This window comes from Patiria miniata, unplaced genomic scaffold (assembly GCF_015706575.1).
Source record: "Patiria miniata isolate m_02_andy unplaced genomic scaffold, ASM1570657v1 HiC_scaffold_9, whole genome shotgun sequence".
Classification (NCBI taxonomy): Eukaryota; Metazoa; Echinodermata; class Asteroidea; order Valvatida; family Asterinidae; genus Patiria; species Patiria miniata.
Window position 1 is genome coordinate 20,660,908 of NW_024037076.1, and position 19,309 is coordinate 20,680,216.

At 40.6% G+C, this 19,309-nt stretch overlaps 1 protein-coding gene and 1 pseudogene across 2 annotated transcripts in view; one reads left to right on the forward strand and one right to left on the reverse strand.

Annotated features, from left to right (window-relative positions):
- Window positions 1-1,551: 1,551 nt before the first annotated feature.
- On the forward strand, window positions 1,552-2,115 carry LOC119720955 (annotated as a pseudogene).
- Window positions 2,116-5,051: 2,936 nt separating this feature from the next.
- LOC119720014 (interleukin enhancer-binding factor 2-like) overlaps window positions 5,052-19,309 on the reverse strand; it is a 96,227-nt gene continuing 81,969 nt past the window's right edge. For both annotated transcript variants that reach the window (XM_038189513.1, XM_038189512.1), the window contains one exon: window positions 5,052-5,868. The gene's annotated coding sequence lies outside the window, so the exon portion shown is untranslated. The remainder of the gene's footprint in view (window positions 5,869-19,309) is intronic.

Consider the following 19,309-nt stretch of genomic DNA (forward strand, 5'->3'; position numbering starts at 1 on the left):
CTGATAATGTCAAGAAAATGATCGGTTTATATGCAACGTCTCAAGAAGAATACGGTCCGTACACGAAGCCCTATAGTACACGACATGCCGGGTAATGCGGATTGGCGCCGGCGCCCATCGCGCAGGTGTCATTTCGATAATTGGAAATTCAATAGTAAAATGCCGCCCACTATAGCAACTTGATCGTGAAGTAAAGGATGACGCGTTGATGACGTCACGCTGTGAGCCAAGAGAAAGCCAGCTGTGGCAAAGCAGATGTGACTATATACAAAATACACTTCTATAATGAATACTTCATTAAGGGGGTTCGAAAATAGTGCGTTTGCATCTGTGTTAGTGTTGCTCTTTTTTCCCCATTCAACGGCGTAGCAAAGCTTTCACGAAATCAGGGCGAATAAAAATAAACCAGCCTAATCGCCGTGGGCCTGGTCGATAAAAGCTTTGTCCGCGGTATTCCGCCGGTGGATGCAACTCGACATGGGCAACAAGCGGCCGAACGGCGCGACAAGGCCCCAGCGGTTCGTGGGGTTCGATAACCATGGCAAAAAATGGGGTCTAGATCTAGTAGGTCGACATGATGAGGCTACAGGCCAGGCGCGCCGGGCCCGTGTAATGAATGAACTATGGTCTGGCCCGGCTTCGATCCAATAGCAAGCCTTTTCATCAAGCCCGAGGCACCAATCGTTATCCACGGGTGCGAAGCAAACCTACTTGTTCCTCCTCTTTTCTCTGTGTGTCGGGGAGAATCAGGTGTCTCGCTCGTGTGTCTCGCTCGGCTATTATCCCCCGAGTTTTGTGAAACTCCCGCATAGATGCTGTAAAGTGCACGAAGCAACTAAGGCCGGTCGGTATCAGTCTTCGATTCTTATCGAGGTTGTGATGGCTTTTGCTAGGAGGCACGAAGCGGAAAACTCACACAAAATTATTAATCAAGATATTAATGAGGATTCGTTTGAACACGATGATTTTGATCATTAACAGTGTCGGGCTTTTCAGCTTTTACCGCAGTATAGATCTACATAATCATAGAATGTGTTCCAACAACATTATTGTTGACTTCACAGACGCTTAACGATTTCTGACAATGGAACCGAACGTCTCTAAGCAGATTTTCAACGTATTTCAAGGCACGGGAACCATCATCTCCTTTAATGATAAGTTCGTTTTGAAATCGAAATCGGTTACGTGCGGCCCTTTTGGTACAGAAATGTAAATCGAATCTTGGAGAAATATAAATCAGTGCAGCAAAGAGCGCAGTGAACTTGAAGTTTTGTCCCAAATGAAAATACATCAACGCCAAACTGCTAGAAATGTTCCTATCGTATGTATCTCCTTCCAGTGTTTTTCATCCCACAGTGCAATGTTAAAACTAGGTACCTATAGCTCTGGTATCTCTAAACAAGGAACCAGTGGCGTAACTAGGGGGTGGGGGCAAGGGGCCTGCTGGAGGACTGCGAGGGAGGCAAGAATGAGTTAGCCTTGTTTTTGTTACTTTGTTGTTTCGTGTAATTTCAATAAATTTGCTTTCAAGAAAACGAACCAGACCTCGAGATGCCTGTCACAGAGCCAAGAGAGTTTGACCGCTTCAATGACTACCTTGGCCTAGCCCGTCTCATCACTGAGACCAGCGTAGCCTCTCTAAGGCCTACTTTTGTCTCTGAGTCATCTGAAGATCAGTTCTTCGGACTCCAGACGTCAGACATGGAGCTGGGCCAGGAGACGAGCAGTATCGACAACGGGCCCACCCCCGGCTTCCCTCCCTTCACCGTGGACGAGCTGTCGCGTGAGACTGGTCAATCTTGTCGCTGGGCGGTTCCCAAGCTAACCTGCCAGTGGTGTGTCTTCTGTGAGAGGAACGGCGACAGCGAGGTGGTGCCTACATCTCACAAGTCCTCAAGAGCAGCCTTGGCAAGGTGGTCTGTCCTAGGCTAAGGGCCTACATCTGTCCACTGCGTGGAACCAGCGGAGATGAGGCACATACCATCAAGTACTGTCCAACCAACCTAGGCAGCTTGCGGCCAGCTCCGTCCATGTCACGACCCATTATAACTTGGCATGCACGTCAGCGGCAGACTTTTTCCGTCAGCAGACTGAAAAGTTTCTGTATATGACTAGAATAGAACCTAAAGCAAATCGGGTATTTTCAGAGCCAATACATTTTACAAAAGAGATCAAATTTGTTCTTTTAAGATAATATTAAGTCGTCTCCAGGTCGTGTCAACGCAGCTTTTAGTCACCTTAGGAGTCACCAAGCGCGTGATATAAGTTGGACGGAAGCGTGACGAAATATTGTCTCTGCCCATACTTTCAAACCCTTTTTTCAGGCCTTGATTTACATCCAACTATAGTTATGTGTCGTTATCCTCATGGACGAACTGTGCTCCAAAGTGCATCCAGACAGGCTAAACCAGGTTGTACTTTACATCACCCATCCCCTGAGCAATTATGCACGTCACGTTGGATCGGAAAACGTCCTGGGTTACACAGGGTGTTCCTCTGTCAAAATCCTAGAGTTTATAGGGATTTGTTGTGAACATTTTGTTAACATCAACATATAGGTTTTCGAATGCATATTGGATACACCTATAGGCCTATAGTTTACATGTGGGCAATTCCACGGTTACTCACGTTACATTTTTGATATACTTTTGAGTTTCCTTGGGCTGTAATTATCACTGCTATCCCCATGGTAGATAGAGTAGACCTAGACCTACCTAAGCACCAAAGATGACATCCAGAAAAATGTGTTATGTATGACAAACAAGACGCACAAAATCGGTTACTCACATTACATTTTCGTAACGTGAGTAACCGTGGAATTGCCCATGTATTTATCGTGGGCACGACACGATAGTGTGTAGGGCAACCCGGGTAGAGAGGTTGTGAGAAATACGTTGTTCGTTGTGAACAAAGGTAACTTCATTATGAATGGACAATCTCGTCGTTACCAACTCGAGAAAGAACTGCGACATATTTTTTTTCACGGTCACCGTTTGGAGGACAAAATATATTTGGTCAGTAATTTTACTCTAAATTTGTTTCACTGCCCTACAAATTGTTACAATGAGAGCTCTTCAGTCGCCCTTCCAAGGCTAGACTACTTTAATCAGAGTCGTCCTCGTGTTGTACCTCACGTGATGAGCACTCAGTCATTGATGCCAAGATTAACAATGTCTTCTTTTTTGTGTGTGGAAGCCAAATGTCCTATGTCCAACTGAAGAAGGGAAAGCACTGGAGAAAAAAAACCAAGACTACCTAAAGTTGTTTGAACGATCGCACTTTAAGGGCATACATTTTTCTTTAGATGGGCTGGTAAACAAGTACCAAGTGGTACAACCCACGGCGGCGGGTCCACGAACCTAACCGCGAATTTTGCAACGCAAAGGGTCGTGATCTATTATGCAACTTAGACGCATGCACATCAGTGTCACAAAGCTGTAGGTATTCCATAGAAACTCACTGGCAAAGCTGCGATACACGCGTGGCACGGAACAGTATAATACACCCCTAGTAAACTGTCCACCAACCAACCAACCCACCCGCCCACCAACCCACCCACCCACCAACCAACAAGCAGCTCAAGCCCACGGCGCGTTTCACACCGCCGTGGGGAAAAAATGATCGGAAACGAGACCTGCCGATAGTACCTATGAAAGGTATAACATATGTACAAATGTATATGAAAGGGTGACAAGAAAGAATGAAGGGAAACAATTGTTTTACTATGAACAGTGCCACCTGAGTCACAAGGTATCCAACCCTTATCACCAACTTAGCGAATTACTGTTTCCCGCCTGCGGTGTTTTCATTTGCAGCGCACATCGTCAATGGATCATGATTATTCATCTTGCCATGTTTATTCATAAGAAAATAACAATGACGTCACACCATTGCTATCAGTCAGTCATGCGTGTACATTGAAGCGTTTCAAAGAACGGCTTTCGTCCAGCTTCCACAGTGGCAGTAGTGGATAGATTAGTGGAACGAACTATGGATCGCAAGATCTATGGTTCGAACCCATGTCCATTTTCATCAAATATTTTTGTTAGTTGGGATAAGTTAAATTGAAGGGAAACTGTCTTCCATCCACACAGCGTGATAAATATTTATGTTACAGGGTGCATGATGTGATTGGTTAAAATACGATGTATACTGCAGAAACAAAATACGCTTCCGGCGGCCTCCCCCTAAAATGACAATTGGGGACAGGGAACCAGACTACTTTTCGAATTTACCGCCGATATTCGTCTAAATGTCCCAGGATTGCACGTGCCAGATATTTTTATGGTAAATTTTGTTGGCTTTTTGGGTTCTTTTAAAAAAAAATGGATCGGATTAATTTTTCACGGTTTTTCCGCCTCTCGCAGGAAATGCAACGACTCCAAATATAGAGTTTCACAAAAAGCGTAACGCGCGTAACGTGGAGACATCAACCCCAGGGAAATCGCGCAGAGCGAGTCCTTGCCACCGAGTAATAAGCCAGTTACCTAAATAGCGAATGCCACGTATAAAAGGTTACTTCTCGAAGTATGAACAGAATTGGCGTATACAAATTTAAGGTGACACCTAGGTAAAGGTTGTAGTATAAATGAGGGACGACGATTCAGTCGCCGTTAATTCGTCAAGAAGATATAACCTTGTGCCAAGCCAGCAAAGCCTTTACACTGGAGACTCTTGCCCATATTGGATGAGAAAAAGAAATGCTACATGCTGATTAATTTTTGACAGCAAAGGGGGTACTTAATTTCCTCGCCTTCCACCGCTGTGACCCGGGTTCGAATCCCAGCTGGGCCTTCATGTGGATCGGGTTTTCAGTCCCAACCTGATTCCGTGGGTGTTTAGTGGAATGCGATACCGGGATTTCCCTCCAGCCCCTTAAACTGTAATTTCTTAAAGTATTTCATGCGCTATCCCGCCAAAAGCCGGATATTAATAAAGAATAACTAGTGCTGGCAATTTAGTCCTGATCATTCAACTACCAGATGTTGTACGGGCAATACACAAAACAACATTATTAGTCAATAACAGTATACAAAAAGTACATAGACAAAATCAATACAATGCTAGAGGTTTATTAAACTAAAAAATCATGTGTAACCCACAGTAAGTGTTTTCCTGGTGAATATCAATACAGTGAAATAAAAGACATATTCCGAAGGTTGATTCTTTGTCATTTAAAATTAAGTAACAAACACGTTTGAGAAATGACTCAACATGATGCATAACATAAATAAATCTACTAATAGCACAACTAGTTACACAATTCACACAAACTAGTCTAACATCTACCTGAACAACACCTTAAAAAACTAAGCTACATGTAAGAAATAACCAACTGTACACTTACTTCTAAAAGACATGTTTAAGAGACGAATACGGTCCTCTCAAGCTATCAGGTGCCAAGACAAAGAAGCCCAAACCAATGTCCAGTTTTGAGGTAAGAGGCAAATTTAAAAGCCTACCATTGTTAGCTGATCATGCAATATGAGATTTTCATATAGGAAAAAATATGTTTGAGGGAGTGACGTTTCTTTACTTGCTATGTAAATTAATTCAGCCATTGAAAAAACAAAATTAACAACAAAAACTGGTGTATGATAACCATCATTAATGGACTTTTGTGATGGAGATATAATGTCACAATGAATATTTGCATATTCACCTTTACAGGAGGAAAAAGAAGTTCAGTTTAAAAGCTCAAAATACATTGCAGAACTATCCATGGATGTTTGCTAGTTTGACTATTTATTGAAAGAAATCCACGGAAGAGTTTTGAAGACTGGGTCTGCATTCTCATATGCCTCATCAAGATGTCACCTCTGAAGACCTCAGGGCTGGATATAACGTGGACGAGGGAGCTATGTAAGCCTGCATAAAAAAAAAGAAAGGAGAACAGGAAATAGATCTTTAAACATCTACATGTACTGAAAACTACACATAAATATTTCTCTTTCACACACTCCCTGACAGCGCAATTTTGGGCCAAGGTGAGGCAAAAACAAGTGTCTAGTGCTAACAGTGAGTCAGTCAGTAAAAAGTCACCAAAAAGTTGGAATATTTTATTATATGTGGGGGCTTATATCAGGTCGGTACAATGTAAGGTCTAAATCTGACAAACCAAAAATAGTGCGGTGTTTTGTGATTTAAACTGGCAAATGATGATGCCAACTCAAAAACACAATTTGTTTGTCTTACCGATTCTTGGAAAAGGTATATTTATAACAAATATAACTTTCCCATCCGTTCAACATTTCAACCCACAATGGATTAATGAACAATCTATATTTTTTTTAGTCCAAGAGTAACTTCCTCTTAGTTTTCCTCAAAAAAACATTTCATGGAAGGACATTTGTCCTCCATTGTGTACTTCGGCCATGACAACATTTTGCTTTATTCCATCGGTGACGGTATGAGTTTGCGACATGTACATCATACGCAACGCTGATCAGATAAACTCTGAAGTACCATCCAAGTCATGTACAGCTTCTGCCCAGCGAAGGCATGCAAGGGCCTCACCGAGCTGAAGTATGTGCCACTCATACTCCAACAACAGTCATTAATTCACACAAGTTTATATGTTCTTATTGTTCATGTCACAATGACGGAAGGGTCATACAAAAGCACAGAAAGGAACACTTGTAACAAGCTTAGGTACACATTGGAATCCCACACGAGTCATCAAGCAGACTCAAAAGAAACAAAAGAAGAGTGACACTTGGAGAATCCTGTATGGCATGTAAACTGTTTCAGATGTCAATCAGGCATGCCTGTACATTCTCAATAAAAAAGGTACTGTCAAAATGAATATCAGATGAAAATAAAAGTGCAAATCAGTTAATTTGAAAGGGTCAAAATTCAATATGAGAGCAGAGCAGAGCACAGAATTGCGTATCGAGTAAGTTTTACTAGTGAGACTAGCAGAGATGAAACTTTTCAGATTTTAATCTGAAATCAGATTTTTTTTAACTTTTCCAATGAAATTTCAGATTTTTTAACGATTCCACAAAAATTATTATTCAACGATTTTTCCACAAATTTTTTTTTTCATTATAATTTCCAAAAAAGGTCCATGAAAATTCGATGAAACGGCACGTAAACATGTGCACAAGTGTAAAACGCCTAGACAATCAGATCATTTTCCGGCTGGAGAAAAGGTTAAATACTGACCTATGACATGGAAAAATTCACTGGGTCTTACGTTGATGCGCTGCATTGTGGCAGCTCCAATCCAAGGTCCAATTTCAGATTTTTTTTGCCAAGGCCAGGTTCATCTCTGGACTAGAGCTCTGTAACAGCTGGAAGTGTATGTCTTCCAAGCACACTGACACCATGGAGCAAGGAAGAGACTCCGACATGGGTAACAGCACATGATAATGTCATCTCTAACACTAACACAATGTTTGCATGGCACTTTACCCGTGTAACTTCCAGTTGTGAACCAAGGTTTCCTAAACAGTGCATAATGCACTATATGAGTACATGTATGTCTGGTCACATCTGGAGGAAGCAGGCATCAAATGCTTCAGAACCACACACATATAAATGAGCAGAGTCTGCTCTTTTACCATACAACATATAATGTATGTGCTATGCAAAAATCTACTGCATGAAGTTTTGGCTGGTAATTTTTTTTTTGCTGAGAAAGTATTTTCTGTGTTCAGTAAATGTTGGTGATCAGCAGCTCTATGGCGACAGTGCAAAGTATAGGTAAACTGTCCAGAGAAAATACAAGCCCAAAATGATTTAGGAAGCTGTTGTGGGCCAATGAGTTCCTGTTCAACCATGTGCACCTTCTGCCTAGTCTGTATTACTAGATAATGCTCTTGCATGTACTTTCTTGCATTGAAATAAATCATTTCCCATTTGTGGAACATCATATAATGCAAGTCTGTCTGCCCTCCCTTGAGGGCCATAAAATCTACACCGGACCTCAAGCAGGAGCTGGCTAATGTGAGTTGTAGTGCACAGGTGCATATTCAACGTTTGTAAAAATAAAAACCCTAAAAAACCAGTGGACCTGTATTTTTTTTTGGCGGGGGGGGGGGGGGGGGCAGAGTTGGGTTGAGCAAAAAAAAAAAAAAAAAAACCTGATGTGGACAACAGATGTGGTACATTTCAAGTCAGTTCACTGAGCCTGCACAGTTCATGGACCTGACAATTGTAAGACAGACCCCATGAACCCCCTTTCTCCCAGCTTGGTGTGTCAACAGGGTTGCTAGGGGTGTGTCAAGTCATGATTTGGTGTGTCTTACAATTTATGGGGTGTGTCACTTTTCGTGCAACACAACCTGTTATAAAAATGGTGGGTCAAAAATGTAACAGCGTCAAAACTATACATTTGGTGCATCACTACTCTGACGCAGGGGGTGTATAGATTCCACAAAAAGATGGCCCACTGTTGGACAATGACACACCATTCCCGGGGGATATGGGGTGTGTCATACATTTGATAGGTTCGTTAAAAGTACCGCAGAAGCATTCCTCCCAAGTGGTCCAGCGTCTTTGCAGAACTGACCACAGTTACAATGTATTGACATCAACTGAACAAGTTTTCTCAACGCTTGTTCAAAGCTCAGAAAAGATATGGTGAAATGATGGCAAAACGTAATGAATACATGTATGTACATGGAATAAGTGCATCTTCCATGGCAGAAGCAAGACTTCAGTAACTGTTGAACAAATGAAAAGAAAAACTGAAGCAGGATTCGTACCAGCAACCTCAAATATACTGTACTGGTGTTCTACCAACCAATATTAGTCAATACTTGAACAGTCACCACACCCAGCCAACAGAATCCAATGATTGTTAAACACTCAGCAGTGCATGACAAGAAACCAAACAATATGAGTGGGAAGGAAAACATTGACATAAGGAGAAATTAAAATATTTACGATCTGATGAGTCAACATCAAAATATAACAGGGCTCTTACCAATGTGTAGTGTAACTATTTTTAAACTGAATGTACAGTGCACAGAAAGGTGCATGTACTGGTAGCTACATGCATGGCTGCAAAGAATGAGTCTGGCAGATCATGGGCAGATCAATCAAATGTCTCAACCACCTGTTGACATTTTGTCCTTCCCCTACCTTTCATTTTTATGAGCTGATTTATATCTGGAAAAACTGTTGGCATTTTGGTTTGGAAGCATGCTTCAGCCATGCATTACAATGCAGATTCCAGAATTGGAATGAAACAATGAAATACCGTGGGCTTTATTTATTTGGCTGCCCACGCAGTCTAGTATTGGTGTACAGGTTGTTTGTTAGCTGTGGGTAAGCTTCGTTATGGATCAAAGCTTCTCGCTCACCAAGCCATTTAACATGCTTATAATACAATAAGCAAAACAATATTGTGTCCAACTATCAATATGCAAGTAATGCAACTATTACAAACTGCTCTTTGAGCAATAAAATAAAGCAGAAGGGGAAAAAAACCATACCGGTACAGTTAAAAATAAAATACAGCAATAAAATATAGCAATATAATATTCTGAACCCAAATCAAAGAAATATTAAAATATGTAGCAATTTTCAAAACAAGTGTAAACGATCTGTGCTATAGGCTGGTAATTCCGTGTGCAGACTGGGAAATGAGCCACTTTAATGAAAATGGCATAACTCCTCAACACAGCCACTCATTTGAATAATTCAAAATTCCTGTGGAAGACAAGGTAATAACCATTCATATCAAACACTCAGGTAGGCTCAATATACTCTATTTGCCACTAAAGAAAAAAAAATTGTGAACTTGCGTACAAATCACTCTGACTCACCCTGTACTATAAAACTACCCACAATGGGCATCAAACTGCTTCCAATTGGAAATAAACCACAAAGGGCCTTGACCTACAAGTAAACATTTCGTGTACTTTTACATGTAACAGTTACCGGACTGTATTTGTTGCTTTTGATGTGCCCTTCACTGTTGGCAATAAAGTACTGAATCAGCCTGGAAGTGCATTTGGTGTGTAACCTACCCGCACTCTTGCAGAGCAATGATAAAAAAAAATCCGCCAAAAAACAGGTGTCCAATACTACAAGTTAGTAAACTTTTAACTAAAATGTATCAAATTTGACATCATCTGAATTAACGTTAACCCTACACGAAACTTGCCATTGACTTACTATTAAAATATCTATTGAAAATTCTTCTTCTTTACTTCAAGGGAATACACAGCATTTGCAAACATAAAAAAACACAAAAACTACCAAATCACGAAATACCTTACTGGACTGTTAGTGAATGATCCTCTAAAATCATGGCACCTAGTGTGTTGACATTTTCAAGAAAAGTGTTATTTTTGTATCAAGTGGTTGGCCAACCAGCATTGGAAAAAACTCCCTTTTTTAAATACTGCTCCAAATTTATCACATTTTCTTTGCAATCAATTACACACCGGTCGGTGAACGGGTACAAGCCAGCTATACTGGTTCCCTGACCTTACAATTCCCCAATGTCTATAAATGGCTCCGTTTCATCTGAAGTGGAGTCACTGGAACCAGACTACAAGAACACCGATTGTTTTTCTTGGTTTTTCCAGCATCTACAATGTATGAACACAAACGCAAACAAGTCAGTGCAACAATTTAGTTGCTATATAATATACTAACCCCCCCAAAAAATCCATCCATGTCTGAAAATTACAGGAAAAGCAAATGTTCTATATTCCCATTAAGAAATATGGTCAGTGGAATTGAAACATTACCAGTAGTCTAGATGATTGAATCTATCATTTCACAAGTGCCAAGAATTACAAAATAAGAGAAACAGGAGTAGGAAGTTGTGCACCTAAAGGGGACTCATGTAAAAAGGACAATACAACTGGAGGGAAACAAATGTGAAACAAACTGTGAGACGCAAAGAACAAAAATGATTGCGAGAAATCATGATGTGCAATTCAAATAAGCAAAGTAAAACAGAAAGAAGTAACAAACATTTCAGATAAAAACATTTGCTTTAAATTGAATAACAAATAACAACTAAATGCACTTGTAGAATCACTCACTATCAGTCGAATTTGGCAAAGAAGAGCTACATGTATCCAAGTGCAGTGATAAAAAAGAAGACACAGACAGTTTTGCAGATAAGAACTCACACAGTTTGTTGATGTTGGCCTTACACCAAGATTACATGCATGCATTATTTCTATGCAATACACATGTGCTCAATGCCAATTCAACAAAACATAAACTGCTTCAAAGCATACAAGTGCATTCATGCACACGATTTCATGAATGTTAAATCTGTCTCAAAGACAACCCTTCATATAGAACACCGACACATACAGGTAACTACATTTACTCTATCTACTGTCACAACAGGCTCACAACAGCAGTAACTGCAGCAGAGAAAGAAGAGACACAACAAGTTGGACAGGAGTGCAGGTTAATGTTTACATACTTTTCTTGACTAACACTGCCAATATTTTGGGTGATATTCAATATTTTCTTGACCAATAATCATAAACACAGTCCTAGATTCTTTCCCTGGACATGTTTGACTTGAGCAGACAAGAGCCAATCAAGCTTCTGACTAGTTGACTGATGCAGTACCACAGCAACGTATGCATTAATTGGTGACAGAGGGCCGAGAAGAAGGACTAGACTGAAACCCTATCAGGCCGTCTCGTGGAACATTCACTCTCCGATTGTTTTCACAAACGTCGGGGAAATGTCTGCAAAAGCAAGACGGTGTTATTCCTGGGCAAGGGAGGGTCCTCAGAAAAGTCATAGAGACTCTCTCTTCAAAATGCCCAGTGTTTCACTATTTACAGACTTTGTTTTTCTTAATAACAATTGCCATACTCCTAGCTATTAAGCAAATTTGGCATTTTTTCCCAAACAGTTTCACTCAAACAGAAATTTCCTTTGTAAAAATAGGTAACACATCATGTATTTTTCATTGCAGGATTAATGAGGGTGACACCATTTGAAAAGGAATACAAGAACAGCTAGCAGCTTTATCTACGACGTAACTCCACTTGGGTAAGTTGCGCAACATTTCACGTTGCGCAGACATCTCAGTTATGGCACATTTCACGAAAGTTACATACCGGGTAGTGCGCAAGTCCGCGACTTAGTCATCAAAATCTGGTGTAACTTAGGGGCCATTCAAAATGTTCGATGTTTTAAAATTTCAATTTTTTTTCTCGCAAATGTGGGTAGGTGGGTCAGATTAATTTTTTGTTAATCGAAATTCCCTTTTTTCAATTAAAAAGATAGCTCTTTTGACTTGCCAATTCAACTCTCTGCATGCGTTCCGATTCGTACAGGTACAGTATGCATCCAGTACATGTACAATGAACCGTGTATTGTGTATTAGTCCATCGGAGCACCATATGCATGGGGACCAGTGAAGTTAGACTTAAAGTATGCATAAAATCAGTGCGCCGTGCAAATGGAGTGGGATACCAGGTTCATTTTTTCTTAATATACGCCACGAGTGTCGGTTACGAATCGCGACAACGAAAAAAACCTGAGGACAATCCTATCCTCTCATTCATTAAATAGCCCTTAAAACCCCTTTATATTTGTGCTGCTCAGTGGTAATGAAACATAATAGCCACTGTGAAAATAAACAATTTGGAAAGTGAACTGTTAAAGGTGAAAGAAAAATCTCAGTTCAAATGTTATTTCTCATCTAAAAAGAATGTTTACTATCAGCCTGTTTTATACCTCACCATAAAATCTAGTGCTAAACCTAAGCATTCAACCTTAATGCTGAACCTCATCATTAAACCTCAGTGATTGATCACCTCATAAAACTCAAACTAACGAATAACTCTCAGAATCAAACCCTACATTATACTGTGTCAACAAAACCACAACTCTCAACAAACCTCAGTCTTAAAATAGAATTTCAAGCCAATACAAAATGAATGCCAAACCTACATGTAGGTGTGCGGATCAGTTTCAAATTCAACCAAATTTCCCTTGCATTTATCTCATAATCACAATCACTTCATGCCATTAAAATACAGGTCAGCTAGTTCCCTTTAACTAAATTGACGGAGTTGTTTTATAAATGGTTTGAAAGTGCTGAACTACACACAAAACCCTAGCTTTTTCGGGTCACACTCAAATGAATTTGTTTTCTACAAATGACATCCGACACATGGGGGAAATTGTGCATTTCTGCAGGCTGGTTAGATGCAGTAGCTGGGCCCTGCCAGTAAAGCGAAAACATCAGCCTGAATGGTGTTATGTGCTCCATCATTTAGATGCACCGGGATGGCCTGGGATGTGCAAATGATATAGCCAGGCTCAAGCTAGCTGATTATTTGTGACAACCGAACTAATCAGTGCATTACACGCGCAAAGTGCAGCTCGCGATTCAGGTTCTTCACACTCACACTCTGCATGGACTGTATAGCCTAATGCGTAAGGATCCAACGGTCACACAAACTCTGGCAATCTAAAATGGCAAGTCCGTCACAACTTGACAATGCCATTATCATTGCAATTAGCATATCCAGCTTTTCATACTCAATTCTTAGCACTCGCTTGGAGGTATCAGTCGAAAGTTCCGTACATGTATATTAACTCAATTGAAAGCATACCATCTCATCTCATCTAATTGGCAGATAGTTCTCTGTTTGGCACAAGGTTAGGGTCACAGAAATGTTTGTGAATTTTCAGATGGAAAGAAAAACAAGTCTTTAGCATGAACTGTTTATCAGCATAGCTTTATCGGGAGGCAATCAAACTGCCAGCAATTTCCTATTATAAGGTGGACAAAAATACAGAATTAACACATTTAGCTTGGTCCTTTTGAAATGGATTTAGGCAACAAATGTTGAATTCAACAAAGAGAACCATAAAATTACCACGAAAACAATTTCACTACATTAACAAAGACTTAAGAAAATACATGTGCATATAAATTTCAGTTTGTAATGATTTTGTTTATGCAAAGTTTGTAAATGCACTGTTTCATGGCAACATTCTTTAAAGCGATTTTCATTCACTAGTAGGTGGCACACAAATGACGAACAGATTTCCTTTACACAATTTAAACATAACAAAAAAAAAGCTTAGGGCTATTACAAAATGGATTACCATCATTTTTGAAATTGAAAATCATTAGCAATACAGGAAAAAGGCATGCAACAATTCGGCTCAAATAAAAAGCCTTTGGAGAGTTTGGGCATTTGGAGTATTTAAGGCGGAGTAGGCAGGCTCGTCCAGCCCACATTGAGTTCCGACCTAGAATTTATAACTTGCTTTTCAAGTTACCGTCCTCATCAACTATCTGAGACTCGTGCCTCCATATGTAGGGTCCCAAGAGTAGACCAGCGCATCTTTCCACAGATCCAAGACAAAATACCTACAGAACAGGCCTTGACATATGAAAAAGACAGTGTTACTTTACATCATGAGGTTTGTGAGAGGCAGCCCCAGGCAAGAGAAGAAACCAATACAAGAAACCAATACGGTGTACCAGGCAGGACTTGGCCTACATCACTGCCAGCAGCTGGTAGTATGGATACAGCATTCAATGAGGTAGATAGGGGGGGAAATTTCTATTAAAAATGCAAAAAGAGGAAACATTTCATGAATTCAGAAAAGTGTTTCTTGGGACTGCGTGGGTGACACTCAATAGCAATACCTGCCGTGAGAATGTCTTGTGCCCGAGTGTTTTCAGGGTGGTATCAATCAGCCTTTTCAACGGCACTAACCAATGACCATTCTTTCCTTTTCTGTGGACAAACATGTCAATTTGAATTTCATGAACTACCCATTTTTTTTCTTAATGGCACAAGAAGGCAACTGAATTTACTGCCCATTCTCACGATAACTGAACAAAGTGGCAATTGAAAACACCCTGCGAATTTCATTGAAGGGCACGATTGACTAATATCAGCCTTTCACTTGTCCATGCGATATTCACTGATCATCTCCCCGCACAGGTTTCTGAACTCTTGAGAAAAAACAACACCTTTCTGAGTGCACTTTTGTCGGTGCACTGTGTGCTCTACACACGTGTCATGTCCAGTAAAAGTTGCTTTTTATCTTAATTCAATGATAATGGGTCCAGGTTATTTATCTTCTCCTTTAGAATTTCATAGAGAGACGTAACAGATACAAGACTATATATCTTTTGGAACCACATCAAATGGTGTAAAAAATACAAAAACTCATATAATTGTTTGGAGTAATTGCAGAATACCCCGCCACTCGGAAATACACCCCTAAAATCTCTGGCTACGCTGTTGGGATCACTGGAAAAGAAACAATTCAAGTCCATTGCCAGCTATGCGGATACTGAGTGGGGGTCCCTTCGAAAACGAAGCAACACAAAATGAATGGGAGTTGCTGAAAAAATTCGAAGTCCAAACCAACCACCCTGTTGCCGGCTACGCGGCTACGAAGTGGGAGTCCCTTTTATATTAATGCTTGAGAACGAAGCAACACAAAAGGAATGGGAGTTGCTGAAAAAATTCAAAGTCCAAACCAACTACCCTGTTGCCGGCTACGCCGATACGGAGTGGGAGTGCAGTGGAGCATGACGTGTACTGTGTAGGCCTAGCGCTGAGAAGGTTTATTGAGGGCAATCAACCGTGACTCCGTACCTGGCTAGGAGGTGCATAGATCGAGTGGCGGGGTATTCTGCAATTGTGCCAATTGTTTTTGAATTTTATGTTGAGGTAACACAGTCATATTTTACTGGTGAAGTCAGTCATGATACGCCTACTAGTACTGTTACACGTATACAGGATTTACAGAAACAGTAGGAAAAATCTACATGTACAACTACAAGTGGCGCCACACACCTTCCCCATTTTCATGGTTTCTGATCTAGAAAATATAATTTGTCAGGGTTCGTGGAAGAAGTCTGTTATGGCAAAAAATGAATCAAAGGTCAAATTCGGATTTTTCGGGTAATCGATAGAGCATGGAAATATCTTTCATTTGATATACATTTTGTCTCAAGGGGCTATGTCATTCTGACGTAATTAATAGTGTGAAAAAGACAGAAGGAGTTTTTTTTCATTATTTTTTCCCGTCAAAAGGAGATTAGCATATATTATTTTGATGCAACAAAATACGTTCAAACTCCAAGTGCGCTATTAAACCTCCCACTGAAGTGGGAACACAAAGCTAAGCTTGTTCCTGGCAAAAGGTTGTTATGATTTAACATGCCGCTTAAGCGCAAGTTTAAGGCAGGGGGAGTTCCTGGTTAAAAGGTCGTTAGCACAAAAATGAAAATAACGTCAAAATTCAGTAATACTTTGAAATAAAAAACACAATATTATTTTAATTATTAACGAATTTCGTAAGTCAAAATTTCAGCCTTATGTGACTTTTAATTTAGAAACGGGAACACAAAACCTTTCAACTCGATTATCTCCAAAGGTGTTTTTTGCATGGCTGGGCTGCTTATGTCCTTTTTCTTGGCACACGACAAATTCATGTACCTCACACATTTCCCTGACAGAGCTGCTCTCAAGTGGTCGACTAGAATTCAGAAACTCATATGAAAAAATAAATAAATGGACAACCAGCAGTGTCTTCACTGCATCAATGTTTTTCACAGCAAGTTTGATTTCTGCGTTTCTAGCACAAAAGCCGTGTGTGAAAATGGCTCACAAAGTTGGGTACATGCCGTGGGGCAACAACCGCTTGATTGTTGATTCTTCACATGAGAGCATTGAAAGGTTTGGGCACGGTGGGACAGCCAACGTTAAAGCATGAGCATACAACTTACAAGAAAGGTGACTGCAACTAGGTCGCCCATGTTGCACACAGTTGTGCATCTTTGCGTTTGATTAATGGAGGAATTCCACAGAACTGAAACCAAGCATGGCGCTGGTATGGACGAAGCAAAAAATATGAAAAACAAGAACGTAATAAAACACTCTGTTCCAGACTATGATTAATCTATCCCAGACAATAATGGGGGGGGGGGGGGGGGGGGGGGAGAGGCATCAAGTTCAGCTCACACGGCAAAGCACAGTAATAACAAGCAAGTACTATAGAATCAAATCCGTCAATGTAGCAATGCATTTTCAAGAGAATTGGTTGGGGAGAGGGGTGCCAAAATTGTTTTAAAAATCACCTAGTTTGTCAGAGAGTGATGTCTGCTACCAAATAATATACGGGGAGGACTTGCTAATTGTACGTATATTAAAGCAGAAACATCATGATAGTTTGTCCACTAACATGACTAACGTCTAGCCTCTCTGTTTTGAAATCAATGTGGATCCATGGTTAGCAGAACTGCAGGGTCCATGGAACATGGGCAGGCAAGGCATATCGTTCACACTTACCCTGGCGGGTACAAGGGTGGACTGTAGACTTAACATTTTTCTACTTGGGTAGAGCCTGCCAACCCTGGTAGTTTACCAGCGTATAGTGCAAGTCTGCAAGACACGTGTAGAACATGTTGGATTCTCGCTATTGTGAAAGGGGTTCCTGAAATCTCTGACCCGGGTCCAACATGGCGATTTAGAGCCCTTTTGTGGCTTGGCTGAGAAAGAATAGGCATCCTCCACTCCCCATCCACCAGACTATACATATATGGTACTGTCCAATTTATATCATCCACAAGTGTTATTTGTTTTAGTGAGACAGCAGGGCAGTGCATTTTTCTGTCGGCTGGCAAATGAAACTCATTCCCACGGGTAAACAAACGCAGTAGCATTTTCACTATGCTCACATCCTACATCTATTGGTGATTAGGGTTCATGAGTACTTGCAATATGAGCACTTACAAGAACATAATGAGCCAATGATACCGGGCATTCTTCTGCAAATATTGGACTTGCTTCTATGAAAAAAAATCCTAAAATTTATGTCTTCAATAGTGGAGAGGGTGAAAAATGATCAAATTTTTGTTTAAATAAGGGAATAAATGTGTGCTCCGGAGGTTTTTATCACTCTGTTTAAGACCGCTTAGAGTCTGGGTGCTGATAATTACCCTCGCCTCTGGCTCAGGTAATGATAATTACCCTCGCCTCCGGCTCAGGTAATTATCAGCACCCAGACTCTAAGCGGTCTTAAACAGAGTGATAAATACCGACCGAGCACACATTTATTCCCATTCATAAATACCTTTTCGGTAAAAAAAATCTAATAATTCGTTCAAAAAATCCCAAAGTAATTTATTTGTGAAAGTATTAAGGCACCATTCATCTGTGGAAAACAAACTGAATTTTGATTCCCCCCCCCCCCCCCCGGTTTGTTACCCATTTGCAATTAGATTTCCCTAATAGGGCCTAAATGGATAAACATCAAACTGTGTCATTGAAGACCCGAGAGGTAAGTCCCATTTTCACATTCTCAGTATTGTCGGACAACAACAGTGTTAACAACATACCCAGGTGAAGGCAATACCAAATATTGACTTTACATCTCTCTTTTAATGCAAATTCCATTTAGGCTAGCTGTGGTACATGTACCTGCTGCTGTAGCAGATTCGAATCAGCCAGCTAACCCCAGCAAGCTTGGTGGTAGAGTGGTAAGATGTCTGCACTAGAATGCAGGATGTCGTGGGTTCGAGTCCCACCAAGTATTCTCGTGAATTTGCTCTTGCAAGTCTTCGAACAACACTGAGTATACAGTGTTATTAGAATAAGTTGGTGAAGGGCAAAACCCAATATTGAATTTACACCTCCCCGGCGCAAATTCCACATCCAATGTATGATCAAGTACAGATCATGACTGACTTCATGTAGTTCTGTAAATCAGCTGCATGGTCATGGTAAACAAACAAAAGATGGTTTGGATATCAAACTGACCTGTGATAAAAATTGGAAAAGTCTCTTTATATCATGCAGGCATGCAACTTGAAATTTAGAAAAATACAAGGAAATTCCAATACACACAAGACTTTGTACAGTATTTTTCAATTTGTAATGGCATTCAAGAGAAGTACAAAACAAAGAAATCAGCAGATCCAAGGAAAAGTTGCATGTCTGATCATGCTGATGAGTTCTTTAGAGAATTCACTTCATGCTCATCTTCCAAAGCATTCTGGAGCTAATTTAAAATATATCTTAAGGGGCACATCTGCCACCTCCATCCCTTCCCCAGGGTTAAGTGATACCCATGCAAATATTCAAACACCCAACAATTACACGCAACTTATATCCAAACCATCACTTCAAAGACCCTTGAGTCTATTTCAGAGATACCTTGATGTACATCTACATCAGATGATGATCTACACCCTAAAGTACAAGTAATTCCACCCCAAGGTACAGTGTGAGTGGACCCCCCCCCCCCCCACCTTCCCCCAACCATTCTGATCTAACACTGATTAAATTACTGGGCATAGACCCCTAGCATTTGTTTGGGCACCCAC